This window comes from Anolis carolinensis, chromosome 2 (genome assembly GCF_035594765.1).
Source record: "Anolis carolinensis isolate JA03-04 chromosome 2, rAnoCar3.1.pri, whole genome shotgun sequence".
Taxonomy (NCBI): domain Eukaryota; kingdom Metazoa; phylum Chordata; class Lepidosauria; order Squamata; family Dactyloidae; genus Anolis; species Anolis carolinensis.
The window spans coordinates 63583547-63600123 of record NC_085842.1 but is presented as its reverse complement, the minus strand read 5'-3'; the positions used below and the strand labels follow the sequence as shown (position 1 = coordinate 63600123).

At 40.7% G+C, this 16577-nt stretch overlaps 1 long non-coding RNA gene across 1 annotated transcript in view; it reads left to right on the top strand.

Annotated features, from left to right (window-relative positions):
• Window positions 1-2344: 2344 nt before the first annotated feature.
• LOC134296033 (uncharacterized) overlaps window positions 2345-16577 on the top strand; it is a 40464-nt gene continuing 26231 nt past the window's right edge. The window contains exon 1 of the long non-coding RNA XR_010002591.1: window positions 2345-3634. This is a non-coding gene — a long non-coding RNA (uncharacterized LOC134296033). The remainder of the gene's footprint in view (window positions 3635-16577) is intronic.

The following is a 16577-nucleotide window of genomic DNA, read 5'->3' as shown; positions in this document are numbered from 1 at the left end:
CCTGCAGGAGGCTTGTCTTCCAGAAATCTCCCAAACAAGCCCGGAGTCGAGTTCTCCCCCTTTTTCGCGCCGTAATTACATTCTCCAGCAGAAAGGAGTGCAACAGGCTAATCGCAGGAGTTTGAGAATAGCAGCAAAGCATTCAGATGATTAAAGCCTGTTCCCATGAGAAATTTTAGGGAGTCATACATCTGGACACAGAGATTGACTTTCGTTTCTGGTTCCCCAGAGAAGTGTTCTCTGGTGGGGAAAACAAGGCCTATTTAGGTTCCTTGCTCCCGGAGGGATCTTGCGGAGTCAATTCGTCAGCAACTGGAGTAGTGTGTGTGGACAGCTACTCCGCTTCCAAGCCTTTGTTCCTGATTCAAGCCTTCGTTTTCCAGCCTTGTTCTTCCACGGACTTTGCCTTGCTTTCCAAGACCCAGCCTTGCCTTGTTTCCCGGATTTTGCCAAGTAAATACCACGGATCTTGTCCTTGCTCCTCGTTCCTTGCTGCCTTGTATCCAAGCCTTGTTTTTCCAAGAATCAAGTTACTTCCTAGCCTCGTTCAAGTTCATGGACTAAAAGACCTTGTCATCTCCCCTCACTTTGCCTGGCAAAGTGAGTGTTTCGGTTATTGGATTACAACTTTGGACCTTAATATTTCATATTGGACATTGCTTCTTTGGACTAATTTTGACCTTTCCTGAAAGGTCTACTCCTGGACTAATTCATACGCTTGCTTTTATTAACTTTACATATTTCCTTAATAAAGATATTAGATAGATTCTGGCCTCTGTGTATGGTTATTGGTGCTCTGCTGCCTGGGTCCTGACAAGCACTTACTTGGGCTTTGGCTGCTAGATTTGGCAGGCATTTACACCAATACTTTAGTTTCACTATAGATTTATGGTGCATAGCATGGACATTATTTGATGTGTATGCACAACACTGTAGAGTATTATTTATGTGTCAGTAGATGGCACTCTTTCTATGAAAACAGTCTCCATGTGTGCTTAACATCTCTTCCTGCATCTTCTTGTAACACATTCCTAGAACCAGATATTTAGAAAGAACTAAACTCCTGAGAAAGGGAGGAACCAAATCATAAAGAATAGTGTATTTTCCTAGATGGATATAATCAGAGTTTCTGGTTATCTTCAGTCTCACTGGGCCGTTCTTCCTACCTCATTTTACAAAAGACAGTTCTAAAACTTGCCTGCTTCAGTGGCGAATCGTTCTCGATGACAGATGGATAAAATTCTTTCCCTGACTGCTTGCCTTTGAGAGGGAAGTGTCATTTCATCTTGCATCATATTTCAGGAATTTGCTTTCAAAACCTTTGAGAATTATCTTGGCCAGTTAAGGGCAGCATAACGGTGTGAAAGAAGTTTCAAATCTTCATTCAGCTATTCTGCCTCAACTTCTTGAAGAGGTAAAAGGCAATTATATCTTTCTCTGTTGTTATCATTTAACAATTTAGTCACTTCATTGTTCAAATGTATGTTCCTGCATGATTTCAAGAAGTCTGGACATCAGTTTCAGCAGAGGAGAGAAAGTTTGGGGCCTGCATGTCACTTAACAATAATAACTTAATTCTTTCTCTGTAAGTCTTTTTTTATATAAAACAAGGGTGAGAAACTTGTGGCATTCCCATAATGTTGGTGGACTAAAACTTGCACCTTTTAGACTTTTGGCCATGCAGCCTAACAACATTTGGGTGCAGAAGGTTGCCCCTCTCACGACATGTGACCTCATCAGGCAGGGTACTTTTCCGCAGCATGCATTGGTTCATCTTTACTTTTGTGATGGAGCCTGCCGACTCCCATCCCACAATGTAGAGCTACTTCCAGCAGGGCTCCATCATAAAACAAAAGACGAGGCTTCCCATGTTGAATTGCATCGGGGGGGGGGGGGGGGGGGAAGCCAGGCAGCCAATGCTTCTTCCGTGTGATAGGACAACTGGTAAGTTAGGCAATATGGGGCGTGGGACGATGAGTTCCCCATGATAACACCGTCAGATTTGCCACAATGTGAGCCGATTCCTGAGGCCCATCTGATGAGGTCACTGACTCTTTCACCTGGACCTCACAATTGATTGGTGTCAGAGATTTCAGGGTGAAAGGACTACCTTTTTAAGGCACAGTAGACTTCTTCAGAGTGAATGTTGTAGACTCTCAAAAGCAAAGAGGGGGTCCACCTAGACATCCTTTCCCTTTTCTCTTCCCCTTCCAAATATTTCTCAGCAGGATGGAGCCGCTAGTGCAGGCAAATTAAGAGCCAATATGTGGTACGTTAGGAATCATGGAGACGTGATTTCTATTTTGTGGCTTTTCCTCATTTTTAACGCCCCCCCCCCCCCATTTCTGTACTTTCCTATATTAACTGGCATAGTATAATTTCCTTTCTTCATAAGAGACATGGGTTGTATCATTGTTAGCAAAAAGTGTGGTACATTTCTAATTCTTGATTCCACTTTTCTGTCTTTATCATTGTCTTTCACCTTCACCACCACACTGCAATCCTGTCTAAATATCCTTCCCTTCCTTTCCTCCCGCCACATCTCTTCCCTCTTCCCTCATCACATTTCAGCTCTCTTGTGCTTTTTCTGGGTCCATTTGCTATTTTTCAGACTTTGTGTTTTTTCTGAACGCAATACTCTGAGACATAGAGGTTGATGTTTAATGTACTTCATTTAATGACGTCACGGGGCCTGTCCCTTGTGACATTCTCAGTGGGCTGTCCTGAAATTTCCAGGCTTGGGATGTTCCTAAATGGACCAAACCTCTGTTAACTGCCAACAAGAGAAGCAGAAATTTATTTTCACCTCTCCCCAACCCCAGATAGTTTATATCCTACCAGGACAAATGGCTGATTTTGGGTGGGTCTAAAGCTCATTGGCAACTGGTGCATATTACATGCCATGAGTCAATTCCTAATACCTCTAGTTAAAAACAGGCAGCAGGGAAGACTCATGGGAAGGCAGCTTCAGCATCAACCACAGTGGCACCATTCAAATCAGAAGTCTAACATGTGATAAAATTATATATATATATTCACCTTCAAGGCAAGATTCTTTTCCTTTTCTCCTGCAGACCGAAGAATAAGGGCCAGGCCTTGCGATCTGGAAAAGCTAATGTGTGTGAATATTAGTTATAAATTCTTGAAAATGAAGGAAAGTCTTTCTATATATTCCGTAGGCAATATTTCAGAGGCAGAAACTGGCAAAAGCATATTCCTTGCCTAAGAAAAGCTTATGAAGTGCATGGGGTCACTATAAGTCAACTGGCAACTTGAAGGGCTACACACAGTATAACTGCTCAAAGGCATTACTTTGAACCCTAGCAAAAAGGAAGTGGTACTCTTGGATAACAATCATATACATTTCAAACCCCTATAGTCTGATCTCCAGCTGCAAAGTAAGACATTAAAAAAATCACCATGTATGCATTCAGGTGACCATAGGCTCTCAGGTCTGTACATGAGCAATGCAGTACTCATTAAAGCTGCAGAGGCCAGTATCGAAGAAACAAATGTAGGAGTATATTTTTGCGCACACTGGAACCCAGAGGCATACATCCCGATATGAGATTTATTAGAGGCAGCTGAAGTAAGGAAGAGGCTAGAAGGATAACTGAGATGCCGCTTCTCAGTGGTAAGTATGTGAAGCTTGAAGCTGAAACCCGGATGCATTTTTAATGATGCAGCAGGCAGAGCTGCGTTTCTTTAACTAAGACTCGGCAATGAATACAGGCTCTGCAAACTGTCTAGTATGCCACAAATGCATTATTTACAGCAGCTTCTTCTTTATACATTTTAATTTTAAATAGGCTTCACAGTATGATCTAAAAAGAAGAATAACTGCTCAAGTTCACACACATTTTATATATTGCAGATGAGTATGTGTGTGTAGGGGTGGCAATTGTGTATGGGGGGGATGTGGGGTGAAGCAACCCCCCCCCCATGATGGTTTAGCCTCCAATCCCGCCACCAGTTTGAGAAGAGATCCCCCTGTTCTGAGCATGTGGGACAGATGGCAAGTGGAACTGGGGTCAGCAACAGCCAAAGAAAGATTGCTGGAAATATGCATGCTGATAGTAATGCAAATGTGATAGGAACAAAGGGCAGATCTGCGTGAGGGTTACAAGTGACAATTTGCTGTCAGACCACCTGCGCTTTGCACACCACTTGCCATTTATCCTTGCTGTGTAAAAGTCAGGACAGTGAAGTAGAGGAAATGTTAAGCTTTGGGCAGGGGAGACCCAGGCTCAAAACGGTGCTTAGCCACAAAGCTTGCTGGGTGGCCTTTCCTGCCTGCCACTCTCAGCTCTCACGTAATGTATTCATGTAGAAACTCCTAGGAAGATAAAGTGACTTCTTTCTCTCTACAGTGATGAATAACGGTTTGGAAAGTATTGTATCAACTCTTCCATTACAGGGCACATATTGTTCTTATCTGCCTTCAAGTTGTTTCTGACTTCTGGTGACCCTAAGGTGGGCATTTTGGGGGGTGAGATTGTATGACTCACCCAAAGTCATCCAGTGGGTTTTGATGGCCAAGTGGGGATTTAAATCCTAGTCACCAGAGTTGAAGTCCAATAGACAAACCACAACACCAAGGCACATGTACTGAGGTTTAATTTGATAAAATATTTTAGCACATTCTTAAACTCACTGACTCACTATTTCTCTTTCTCTTTCTTTCTTCCTCCTTCTCTTTTACATTGGGTTAAGAGCTGAGGACTGTGTCCTGTGGGATTGAGTGGCCTTTTGAACTTTTTGGGATTCTATGACAATCCTCTTTTAAACTGCTGCCCATTACCATGGAAGTGGTACAGAAAAGAAATAGAAATGAATAATTTTAAAACACTTCACTTAAGCTATTATAGTAATATGTATGGTTACTTTGATGTTGCCTTCTGTGAGGCAAATAGTAACACCAGCTAGATGACGTAGGCTGGATAAACAACACAGGGAAAAAGAAATAGGCTCTACTTCTACATAGTTCTGCATCCCCGATCTGAATGGAGCTCTCTCGTTGCTTTTTTCCCTTCTTAAAAACACAAGTCTTGGCGAGATGTGTTGGTGAGTTCAAATAGGTCTTTTTGCTAAAGACCCTTCATCCTTCCCCCACCATTATTTCATTTCTCAGACAAAGGAGAAAGTGCTTGCTTTACCACATTTGATATTGCTTTGAAGCACTTGTAAATATGCATATGGTTTGCATAACAAGCCTGAGTGTTGAACACATCTGGATACCATTAAAGGATACAGAGGACTTAAGAGTGGGATGTAAGGCATTGGGCTCATCCCCATAGCATCTCATTTTGGCATAAAAGGTTCATTTAAATGCAGAAAAGTGAATGACAACATATGTATCAACTCTATTTGGCTCTTTATGCTCACGTGATTCTAGTCACACAAAGGGGGAAAGTGCACTCTTGATTGACAATGCCTGATGGAGTCTTGATGGTCTAATTTTACCAGGTCTTTTTGGAGGAATCTCAGCCACCACCAGTATGTGTTGAGAGGATCCACGTTTATCTTCTCTATTGTAAGCTGTTCCGTTGTAAGCAGATGGAACAAAAATACGTTCCACTGCACTGCAGTAATGCTAATATTCTGTGAACCTTGTTCCTTATCTCACAGAAAGGTCAGGGATAGTGTTTGCTTCCATAAACAGGGAAGGCACCAAATTTTGCTTTTGGAGATATGATCCCTATTTAAAAATATTTCTGGAAGGAGGTTAGCTATCTCCCATGGCCATTCAGAGCTAAAAGCTGAATCAGATTCACTGCTCCAATGATGTGAAACCTCTCAGCTTCTATTAGCAGGATTCTTCTCCATCTTCTGTCATCTTTTCCCATAGGGAAGTTAAGCTCCTGGCTTTGGGTTTTACATTGTGAATAAAGACTAGATTTGATTTTCCAAGCAATATTGGATCCACTTTACTGAGAAGCAGGAAGAGCCTATGAAGCTGTTTAGGGTTTGAGGGTGAGCTATGAAATTTCCAGAGCTGCTGTTTATTAAAAGAAAAGAAAAAATCTAGCATGAATTGGATCTTGCAGATAGAGTTGGGAATGCAGGGACAGAAATAGCCAGGGACCTTGGAGATAATCACTGATAAACATGACAATGCTAATCTAACTAGCCTTACTGGCATCTCTGAGGTATAGGGATGTCAAGTTGATGACCTGGAAAATAGACTTAGATTAAGAAATATCAATATAGAAAGTCATTCCAGCTTGACAGATGCAGCAGGGTGGCCTAGATAAAATGGGCAGGGTGTTCTCCAGGGAGCTGACAGGTTCCTACATCACATTAGCAGCTAATTGGTCCCTCTTCCATCAGTCATGGGGGTGGCATTGAATAGATCTTACAGACAGAATGTGTATCTATTATAATCCCATGAGGACGAAGGAGAGGACTCTCCCCTAAGGTTTCTTTGTTTTCATGCATCGCCATTGGGGTGAGTGAAATTATTTGTTCAATAGCATTATCTAGCAAATGGTGATTAAGATAACTATAGAGACTGAGACTGAGGAAATATACCACTGTTAATAGGCATAGTTAACAAAGCCTTTGGTAACGATCCTCTTTGCAAAGTCTTTTTTACGGCCACCTATCCCTCTTTTCTTCCACGTTCTCTGTTTAGCTGGATGTTTTTTCACAGCTTTGGCATTGGGAGGAAGGTCAAAGAAGGCTAGATGACCACAGTCTTTTCAGGGTTAGTGTGTCAAGAGTAAACAATGCAATTTTTTTTTAAAAAATTCCATTTTAAACACAAGTAGAATGATACAAATCTCAGTAACAATCCCATGAGGTTCAATAGAACACACAGATAATTGTATTCCTCTTAAATTTTCTCTCAATTTGATATGTCCTATTTTCTTAACCTTACTATTTCTGCACTGATCCCCCACTTGTGTCCATCAGTTTTTCTCCCCATCCTCCCCCTCTCACCCCACATCCTCTGGGAACAGTTGTACCACCAATTCAAGTGTTATTTTAATTGATCTATCATGAAAAGAGTATGATTCAATTCTTTATATTTTCTTTTTCCTTTTACTCTAGCTGTCAACATTTCCTGTTTCGAGTCCCAATTCTCCTTAATGCGGCTTGTCGAGTATTTCATTCAAAAATGGAATTCTGAAGCTAAATATTTAAATTGTTTTTAATTCCCACTTTCTTTGCTCTTTCCAGCCCAGAGTCACAGTTGTCTGGGCAGCTTCTGACATATATTTTATGATATCAACCCATTCCTTAATGCTGCCCTTACCATCTATTTTCTGGAGTAAAGTGTGAGCTTGTAAAGAATAGGATTCTCCTTTAGCCAATCTTAGCCTTGCCATGAGTGCCTGCCTACAACAGGCAAAGTAAACAGCAGCTGCCTCCAGAAACCCCTGCCAGGAATGCCTGAGCAGCAAAAAAAGGGAGAAAAGGAAAGAACAGGTGTGCCTAGCCCTTACCATCTAATCCTACCATGTTTTTTAAAAATAGATGTATAAGTTTAGCCACCAAAATAGAAAAGTAAAGGCTGGGGAAAGAAAGTCACAAAGAAGAGGTGGGGATCAAGGGGTTTCTAGCCTTACAGAGATGGTGTGTATGTGTATAATATGTATATGTATGGGTTGGGACTGCATATTCTCTTGCTCTCTTTTACATACATATTCCTATTCTTCCCTTTATCAAAAGATCACAGGGCGGGTTGCAGACATCCACAGCCCAATATGTCAGAGTGAAGCCATGGTCATTAAGCCCTGAAACTGATGTGAAGAGCCAGCTCTTAATATGATGCTGAAATCAGACCAGTGTTGGTGTTGGATCAGTTGCCCTTTCCAATAGAATACCAAATATATTAACTTTATCTGAAAGATGGCATGTACACTGGAGTAAACTGGATGATCTACCTTAACAAGGTGGAGGAGGAATCTCTATAAATGACCAGACCTATGGGGGAGAAATCACAGGCTTGCAGTCATTGAATGCCATGGACAGTACAGTCTATATGATTCCCAGGGTTATTCTACTATGTTAGCTATGACTACATAATAGGAAACTTAAAGGTGACCCTGTGTAAAAACTACAAATGTAAATGTAATTATTTTGTTGTCTCTGGAACATGAACACCCATGAATTTAGGTATTCATAGGGGTTCTACAGCCAAATCCAGTGGATACTAAGAAAACAAACAATTTGCCCATACGATATATGTGTTCTTTCTTGGTTTGTGATTATTACATTGTTGAAATTAGAAATACTGATCTCTCTGTGTGTGTTTAGTTGTTATCCCATTCTAACTTTGTTTTGACTACATGCCAAAAGGAGATAGTCATTTTCTCCCTGATTGGAAAATAGAGAAAAACACATACAGTATCTATCTTTAAGCATGTCTTAGATTAAGGGATCAATAACATTACCACCCCCTCAGCCATAATGGCCTTTAAAAAAGCTTGCTTTGATGAAACAGAGTCAATTTGCTTAATATCTGGGAAATACCCAAGTCTGTAATCAAACTAAAGCAAGCCCAGAAGCTGGCCCTTCACTCTGCAACACTGGATCTTCTTCCTTCCTTAAACACAAACTGAGAATCCTTGAACAATCCTCTTGTTTTATGGCCCAGCGTGAAGAGAACACAAAACTCTTCCGATGTAATTAACGATACTGCACACTGCCCACTAAGGACTCTAATAGAAAATTCCACATTTCAAGGAACATAAGCACAGCGGGCAGAAAGGGGAAACCATTCCATCAGCTTTCGGCTGTTGAAACTGAAAGGGCAGCCAGAGTGGATAGAGCAGAGTTTCAGATCCGTGCAAGGAAGACAGCAATGCTTGTGCATCCATAATACCATAATGAACAAGTAAAATTGCTATCTTGGGGACCAATTGTAGGGGAAAAAATCCTGTAGGTTGGTCCTTCTCTAGTTTTCTGATGTGGCAGACCAGCAGGTTATTTTTCTCAACATGCCAGACACCGGTACATATTGGTGCCCATTAGCTATAACTAACTATGTCTTTTCAGGAAACTTACCACAGGCTAGCTTCCAATGGTCTGTACTGGTCCAGTGAAAACCACTTTGTGTAGCACTGCTGTAGACTCACCAGGATGTTGTGCTGAATATAGTGTGACCTCAGTTTGTTCCAACACACATACCACTATGAATGGCACACCCTATTTTGTTACTATACAGTACTTTGGCAGGAAGCATGCCATCTATATATATAAAAGGGTAATGAAATTTCGGCCTAGGACAAAACAACAAAACTACACATCCCAGAAACACTAAACTTGGCAGCACAATCCGTCATCCATGCCTCTACGTTCATACAACAAAAAGAAAAGAAAAATAAAGTCCTAATTAGAGGGAGAGAAATAATCCAATTGCTGCCAGTTAGAAGGCTAAGCTCCGCCCACTTGGTCTCCTAGCAACCCACTCAGCCCAGGGGACAGGCAGCGTTAGGCCTCACTTAGGCCTCTTCCACACTGCCTATAAAATACAGATTATCTGATTTTAACTGGATTATATGGCAGTGTAGACTCAAGGCCCTTCCACACAGCTATATAACCCATTTATAATGGACTTAATGTAAGGCAAAACCTTTACCCTTTACCTTAACTACCACCAATTCCTCAATACTTTTATTTCCCATACCACCATACTCGCCACAGCAACGCGTGGCCGGGCACAGCTAGTAGAATATAAGTGGAGGACCTAGAGAGGCCCACAGACACTTTTGAGGAAAATATTTTTTGGAGTATGGTTAAGTAAAACCATGCATATCAAGTCCGTGGATAACGAAGTCATAATATGGCAGGTACCAGGAGAGAGGCCATAGGATCTAGATGTGTTTCTTCCTTATCCCAGATAAGTAAGGAACAGTTTTGTATACAATCGTTCTCCATATGTTTAAAAACATCTTATTTAACTTCCCTGGACTACATCCCAACAAAAACTTGTTCTGAGGCCAAGCCTCAATGAACTCAGACTTGAGTCTTGGATTGTACACCAGAAGAGTGTGTTTTGCTTTTTGGCTTGGTCAGCTAGGATTCCCTAAAAGCATTATTGTTCATTATGCATCAGTCAATACCCCAAGAGCTCTACAGAAACATTTTGTAATTCTGGTTGTCAAGAAGACCTGCTGAGATTTTGAAGGTGGAGACTGTGCATTTGTGGAAACACAGAGAAATACATAAATGCCACATTGTTGTAGGAGTTTACTACAGGGCACCAAACCAAGTAGAGGTAGTAGGCCATGCTTTTCAAAAACAAATCTCAGAAATCTGAAGCAACCTGGTTCAGAACTGCAATTTCATGCAACTGTGGGTCAGGCCTTATGTTATTAAAGAGTTGTACTGTGGATGCGGACAAGTTGAAGTGTCACAACACCACCATTTAATAATATGTTGGTATGATCATCTCTGAATTTTTTTGTATCCACGTGGGTCCCAGAACTAAACCTCTGTTGATATGATGGGCCCACAACAGTAATTATAGACTTTGTTTACCTTAATTTCTCTTGGGACACTAACCATGCTAAGGATAGATGCGCCTGGATGGGTGGAGAGATTGTTATGCTAAAACAATAGATAGGAGAACAAGGGAAAGGAGGATAAGGAGAACAACAGGAGTAATCTCTGCATGGTGCTCAAGCAACATTTCTAAAGGATATGGTTGCTTCTGTTAATTTTGGATTTCTTTAAAAGAAAAATTGGCTGAGTCAATGGAAGATAAGCCAATCAATGGCTATTAGCCAAGATAACTAAATAGCACATTCCTGTTCAGCTAGAATATACTTCTGAGTATCACTTGTAGAGCCAAGCAACTGGGAGTGGTCATAATGTTTGTGTCCTGCTTTTCAGCTCCCAGCCAAAGCATATTACAGAATAAAAATTGAACTAGGTGAATCTTGGTGTTACCTGGTACAAAAATTCTTTCCCTTTAAAATAACATTATTTTACATCTGTGGGCCATGCACACGCTCCCACTCCAACAGTAGTGATAGTCTGCTAATCTCAGAACAAATGCCTGCGCTCCAGTGATCCCATGCTGAAAAACTGCCCTGCAGGGTGGAGGGATGGATAAGTAAAGTGATGCATATCCAAGCCAGTAACTGCATAAATGCAGTTATTGAAAAAGCAATGGTTTTAGTTTAGAGGGGCATTTTGTACATTGATTTGGGCTGCATTCCAGCCAATGAGATGATACTCTCCTAACCCTCTCTGAGCGTCTGCATTTTACTGTAGAATGTATTCCAGAATTTTGGAGTTATACATGAGTTCCCTGAGGTGTACGTACACCAGTTTCACAAGCAGCTATATGAACAGAGCACTATTCTAAATTTGTTATTAATATTACTATACTGACCACTTTGCTCAAACATTAACAAGACCAAATTAACAAAGTCATTGAACCAAAAGATATATTTAAATGGTTCACATTAAAGATATGTGCCTTAGCACCTTTTCTGAAAGCTAAAAGGATTATAATCCTAGAGGGAGTGGTTTCCCCAATTTGGGACCGACTTTGAAGAAAATCCTTATCCAGAGGCCTGCATGCCATCATCTCTTCTTACTCCAAGTATTTGTCACAAGAATGTTAAAAAGCATAACTTGCTGCTGCTAACCATTACAGGGAGTGGTGGCGGCAGCTGCACAATGCACTTCAGTGAATGCTGATGCTGGTAAGTTAATTTTAGTGCAGCTGGAATGGCGCTACAAAGATGGCAGAGCTATATGAGATTTTCGTAAGTCAGTTCTAAACCATTGTTTAAAAGACCTTAATGCTTCTTGTAAAAGAATGATAGTGCTGAGAAAATGCAAGACAAAATTCCTTTATCCAGAATAAGCTTTTCAGCATGTCCCTCTACATCCCATTAGGAACTCAAGGTCCTCAAAGATTATGTCCCAACCTATACTCCAGTTTTCAAATTTAAAGTATTTTAGCATTTTTAAAAAGTCAATTTGTGAGCAATTATTCTTCATAAAGATGAGATAGACGACTCTAAGAACTGTTTTTCCAGAATACTATAATAAAGTAACATGTCAATGAATTGTGCAGGTGCTGCTCATCCTCTCTTAGCATGAAACTAGAATCTTCATTTTGTGGAGTTTGATTCAGATAAACAAAATCATCTTTATGTTTTCAGTATTCCTGCCAGAGGCAAACAGAAAAACTGAAAATGGCATGGCCTTCAATTAAGGTCTTTCTTTTATGCCAATTGTTCAGGGGTATGCAAAAGACTTGGAGCATAACTAATTTTATCGACCTGAGATGACTTGCTTGTAAAGGCAAATGAGAAAGAACTGAGGAAATCAGCTTTAAAACTAGAGAACTGGGCATATCCTAGAACTATAAGTAAAGATAACATTTTCCCCTGACATTAAATCTAGTCGTGTCTGACTCTGGGGGTTGGTGCTCATCTCCATTTCTAAGCCAAATAGCTGGCGTTGTCTGTAAACGCTTCCAAGGTCATGTGGCTGGCATGACTGCATGGAGTGCCGCTACTTTCTTGCCTACCTATTGATCTATTCACATTTGCATGTTAGTAGGTTGCAGAAGCTGGGGCTAACAGTGGGCGCTCACCCCTCTCCCCGGATTCGAAGCACCAAGTTTTCATTCAGCAAGTCCAGCAGCTCAGTGGTTTAATCCGCTGCACCACCAGGGTCTCCTCTAGAACTATAGACTTGCCAAATAACCTGCCCCCTCAACTGTCTTGATTGGCAAGGACATTCCAGATTAATTCTTTGCCATTCCACTTTTCCAGTTCTCTTCTTTTCTCACTTTCTCTTTGTCCTCAGCTTACTTCCAATAGTTGATGAGTTCAGCTTATGAAAGTCATATGCACTCAATTAACTCAGCAAATTAGAAATGAGAGGAGTGGAACCTTGCCTTTCCCTGTAGACTCAGGCAAAAGCAAGCTGCTGCAGCCTTTCCTTGCATGTGTACAGTATTCTTCCCCTTTAATAACTTTTGCCATCTTGACCGCATTCTTACTTGGCCACATGCGTCCCATTTTCATGTATGAAATTTTGAAGTGATGTATGGTGTCTGGGAGCCATAGAGGCTCTGTGAAAAGCTGCTAGTTCATAATCCAAATTACACAAACATACAGAAAAGCTACTGAAGGGCCTTTGGGGTTTCTTTTTTTTTTCATAGAAGACATCAAAGTTCTTAAAGGAATTTTAGCACAAGTTAAATATTCAGGAACAATATAGGCATAACTTGATCCAATATTCAGTTGGATAGGTCTGAATATTATTTTACTCCGCTCTATCTCAACCCTGAAGGGAACTCAAAGCGGCTTCCAAATTGGAAATAATTTAATATCCCATTAAGACATAAAAACATGCACATTACAAAATACATTGTCCATATTAGCCATACTGTATCCTCACAGGTGGGGCATAAAGCTAGGATGAGCCTTGAAATTAAGCAGGAAAGCAAACAGACAACAACAACAATAACAAAAACCAAGTTTGGCTAAAAGAACTCCTAAGCACAGCACTGTTTTCAGTCCAACTCACTCAGCAATGATTGAAACACAGTTTATTTCAAGTATCAGTATCTTATAGAACTTCAAAGCTATGAATTAAAAATCTTAAGTGCATGTGAGCATATCTGGTAATTCTTATCTAGGTCTATGTGAGCGGCACAGAATGTATCCAGAAGTTGTTTGTTGTTTAAGAGGCTGCTGTCAAGGTCTGGCACTGTCGGAGCCATAACTTCTGGTTGTTGGCCCTGGGCACATAATATTGCAGTTACAACATTTCTAGCATAATACAAATGACATACCCTGTTTCCCCTAAAATAAGACATGCCCAGAAAATAAGACCTAGTAGAGGTTTTGCTGAATTGCTAAATATAAGGCCTCCCCCGAAAGTAAGACCTAGCAAAGTTTTTGTTTGGAAGTATGCTCGCTGAACAGAACACCAAAGCATGCAGGATCGGTAAATGTACGTACCATAGTGTGTTGTACATGGAAATAATGGTACTAAGAAGAAATTCTTGATAGGATTCACATTTTGTCTGGTTATGCTGGTTTGTGATGACAACTACTGTACAGTATATAATAAATGTTCATTTTTTTATTCAACAATAAATGTGAATTCTTCTTCATGGAAACATAAGACATCCCCTGAAAATAAGACCTAGCGCATCTTTGGAAGCAAAAATTAATATATGACACTGTCTTTATTTTCGGGGAAACACGGTAGCTCGGCAAACAATATAGGACATGGGGAAACATCACCTATTGTCAAAATGGAGTTTATCAGGCACATTAAAACATATTATCATACAGCTGTCTTTAATTTTATTTTACGCCAACTAAGATTTTCTTATCCAGACTTCAGTAAAATAATTTCTCATCTATAAATTTATATATTATTGGAATCTCATTTCCTGTAGCTTAAAGCCATTATCCCATGTCCTAGTCTCCAGGATAGCAGAAAACAAGCTTGCTCCCTCCTCCCTATGACATCCCCTCACATATTTATGCATGACCCTAATAATGTCTCTTCTCAGCTTTCTCTTCTGAAGGCTAAACATGGCCAGTTCTTTAAGTCGCTCCTCATAGGGCTTGTTCTCCAGACCCCTGATCATTTAAATCACCCTCCTCTGGACGCTTTCCAGCTTGTCAACATCTTCCTTCAACTGCGGTGTCCAGAATTGGACACAGTATTCCAGGTGTGGTCTGACCAAGGCAGAATAGAGGGGGAGCATAACTTCCCTGGATCTAGACTCTATACTCCAATTTATGCAGGCCAAAATCCCATTGGCTTTTTTAGCTGCTGCATGACATTGTTGGCTCATTTTTAACTTGTTGTTCACGAGGCCCCCAAGATCTTTTTCACACGTACTGATCTTTTTCACATGTACTGATGAAGTTGGGAATCTCTGTGTGTAACACACACCACATGAAGTCTACACTACAGTACTAAATCATTTGTACTATGCACAAGTTCTGCCATTACTCAAAACAGGTGTCCACATCAGCACTTCTTGTCACATCAAATTTCAATCTGTCCCTTGTTGTCCCCAGTACAAGCTTTCATGCATTTCCAATGCATACACACTTCCTCAGACTGTTAAAGGTTTTAAAAAACAAACAATGTGCCAGTACATCCATACATATTTGATGTGGCAAACAGAATGAAAGTGGAGGGAGGGACATCATGGGATCATGAAGTGTTTTGTGTAAAAAATCCAAATCCTAGCAGCTGTGACTCTGCCCACATGCACACACAAAGCTTGAAAAAGGAGCAGCAAGGGTGATTTCAATAATTAAGGAGGAGGGAGTGAAAGATCATTTACCCTGGATAGAGACATTATGACAGTTTTGTCCATGCTAATTTGAGAGACATTATTTCCCCATTATGAAAATTCAGGAATAGGTAAAATGTATGTGTGTGTGTATTGAGGAGAGATGGGGCTTCTGTTCACTGACCCCATATGAAAGGAAATAAGGACTAAACATATCCTTGCAGAACGAGAAGTGGCAAATGATAGGCACAGCTGCCCTGTATGTATCAGGCTTGGAAGTGGACAATTGTTGATGGTTGTAAAAATAAATAAATAGATAAAGCTTTACCACAGTTTCTGAATCAACATAAACCCTGCAGTATAATAAAATGTCACTCAGGCTTGTGCAACAAATAACAGTATCTTTACTTCAGTTCAAAAGTTCAAATAGGGCAACAATATATGTAACAGTCTTTCTGAATTCACACAGAGAATATAGAAATAAACAGTCCCTTGAAATATGCCTCATTTGCCTTATAAATAACTAGGCTTCGGAGAGTATGGCAGCCATTTCCTCCCTGACCATTTTCAGTCAGCGCTCTCCTCCCTCTCCTAAATGAAAGTGGCAGTTAAAACTGTTTGCCTCAACACCAAGCTAGAGGCAGCAGCCAATCGGAATTCTGGCTCCTGGCTTGCTCAGCCAGTCAGCTGTCGCCACATGCCTTTCCAGTCAACTCATTCCATCATTGTGTCTTTTTACAAACCCTCACAAATTGCCCCTCTTTTTTCCAGTGAGAAAAAAAGAACAGTAACAGAGGATTTTGAAGGTGCGCAGAGGAAAGGATGCAATGGAAGGAGCACAAAACCAACCCTGACAAACTAGTAGTAGGGGTTCTCAATATCTCTTGGTTCTTCTACACCTCTGCTTAATCCAGCCTCTAGTGCAGGCTAGGCTACTGCTGAATAGCTATTGTGGTTGAGATGGTTCTTGGTAGGAAGGAGCCTTTCCCACGCATTCTACACTTGTGGAATTTTCCTGGCCGCACATTTCCTGATCTTTAGCAGTTAGAGTATTTGTTGCCAAAGTCTGTTGCCTCGGTTTCAAATCCACTGCTGCAGCCTAACATCTTTTGTGAAAACAAATATTGCTTGGTTAGGTGTGGCAGGGATAAAGGAGGGGGAGGCCTTGAGGCGAGAACATATCTGGAATTCCCGAGTTGCTTTCCAAGTTCTTTCACTGTATCAAGATGTGGACACATTGCAGTTTTGCACTCTAGATGAGTGTGATTAAACAACACCCAACATTTACATTTCAACAACTTCATACGCAACGATTTTCACACAGAATATGGAA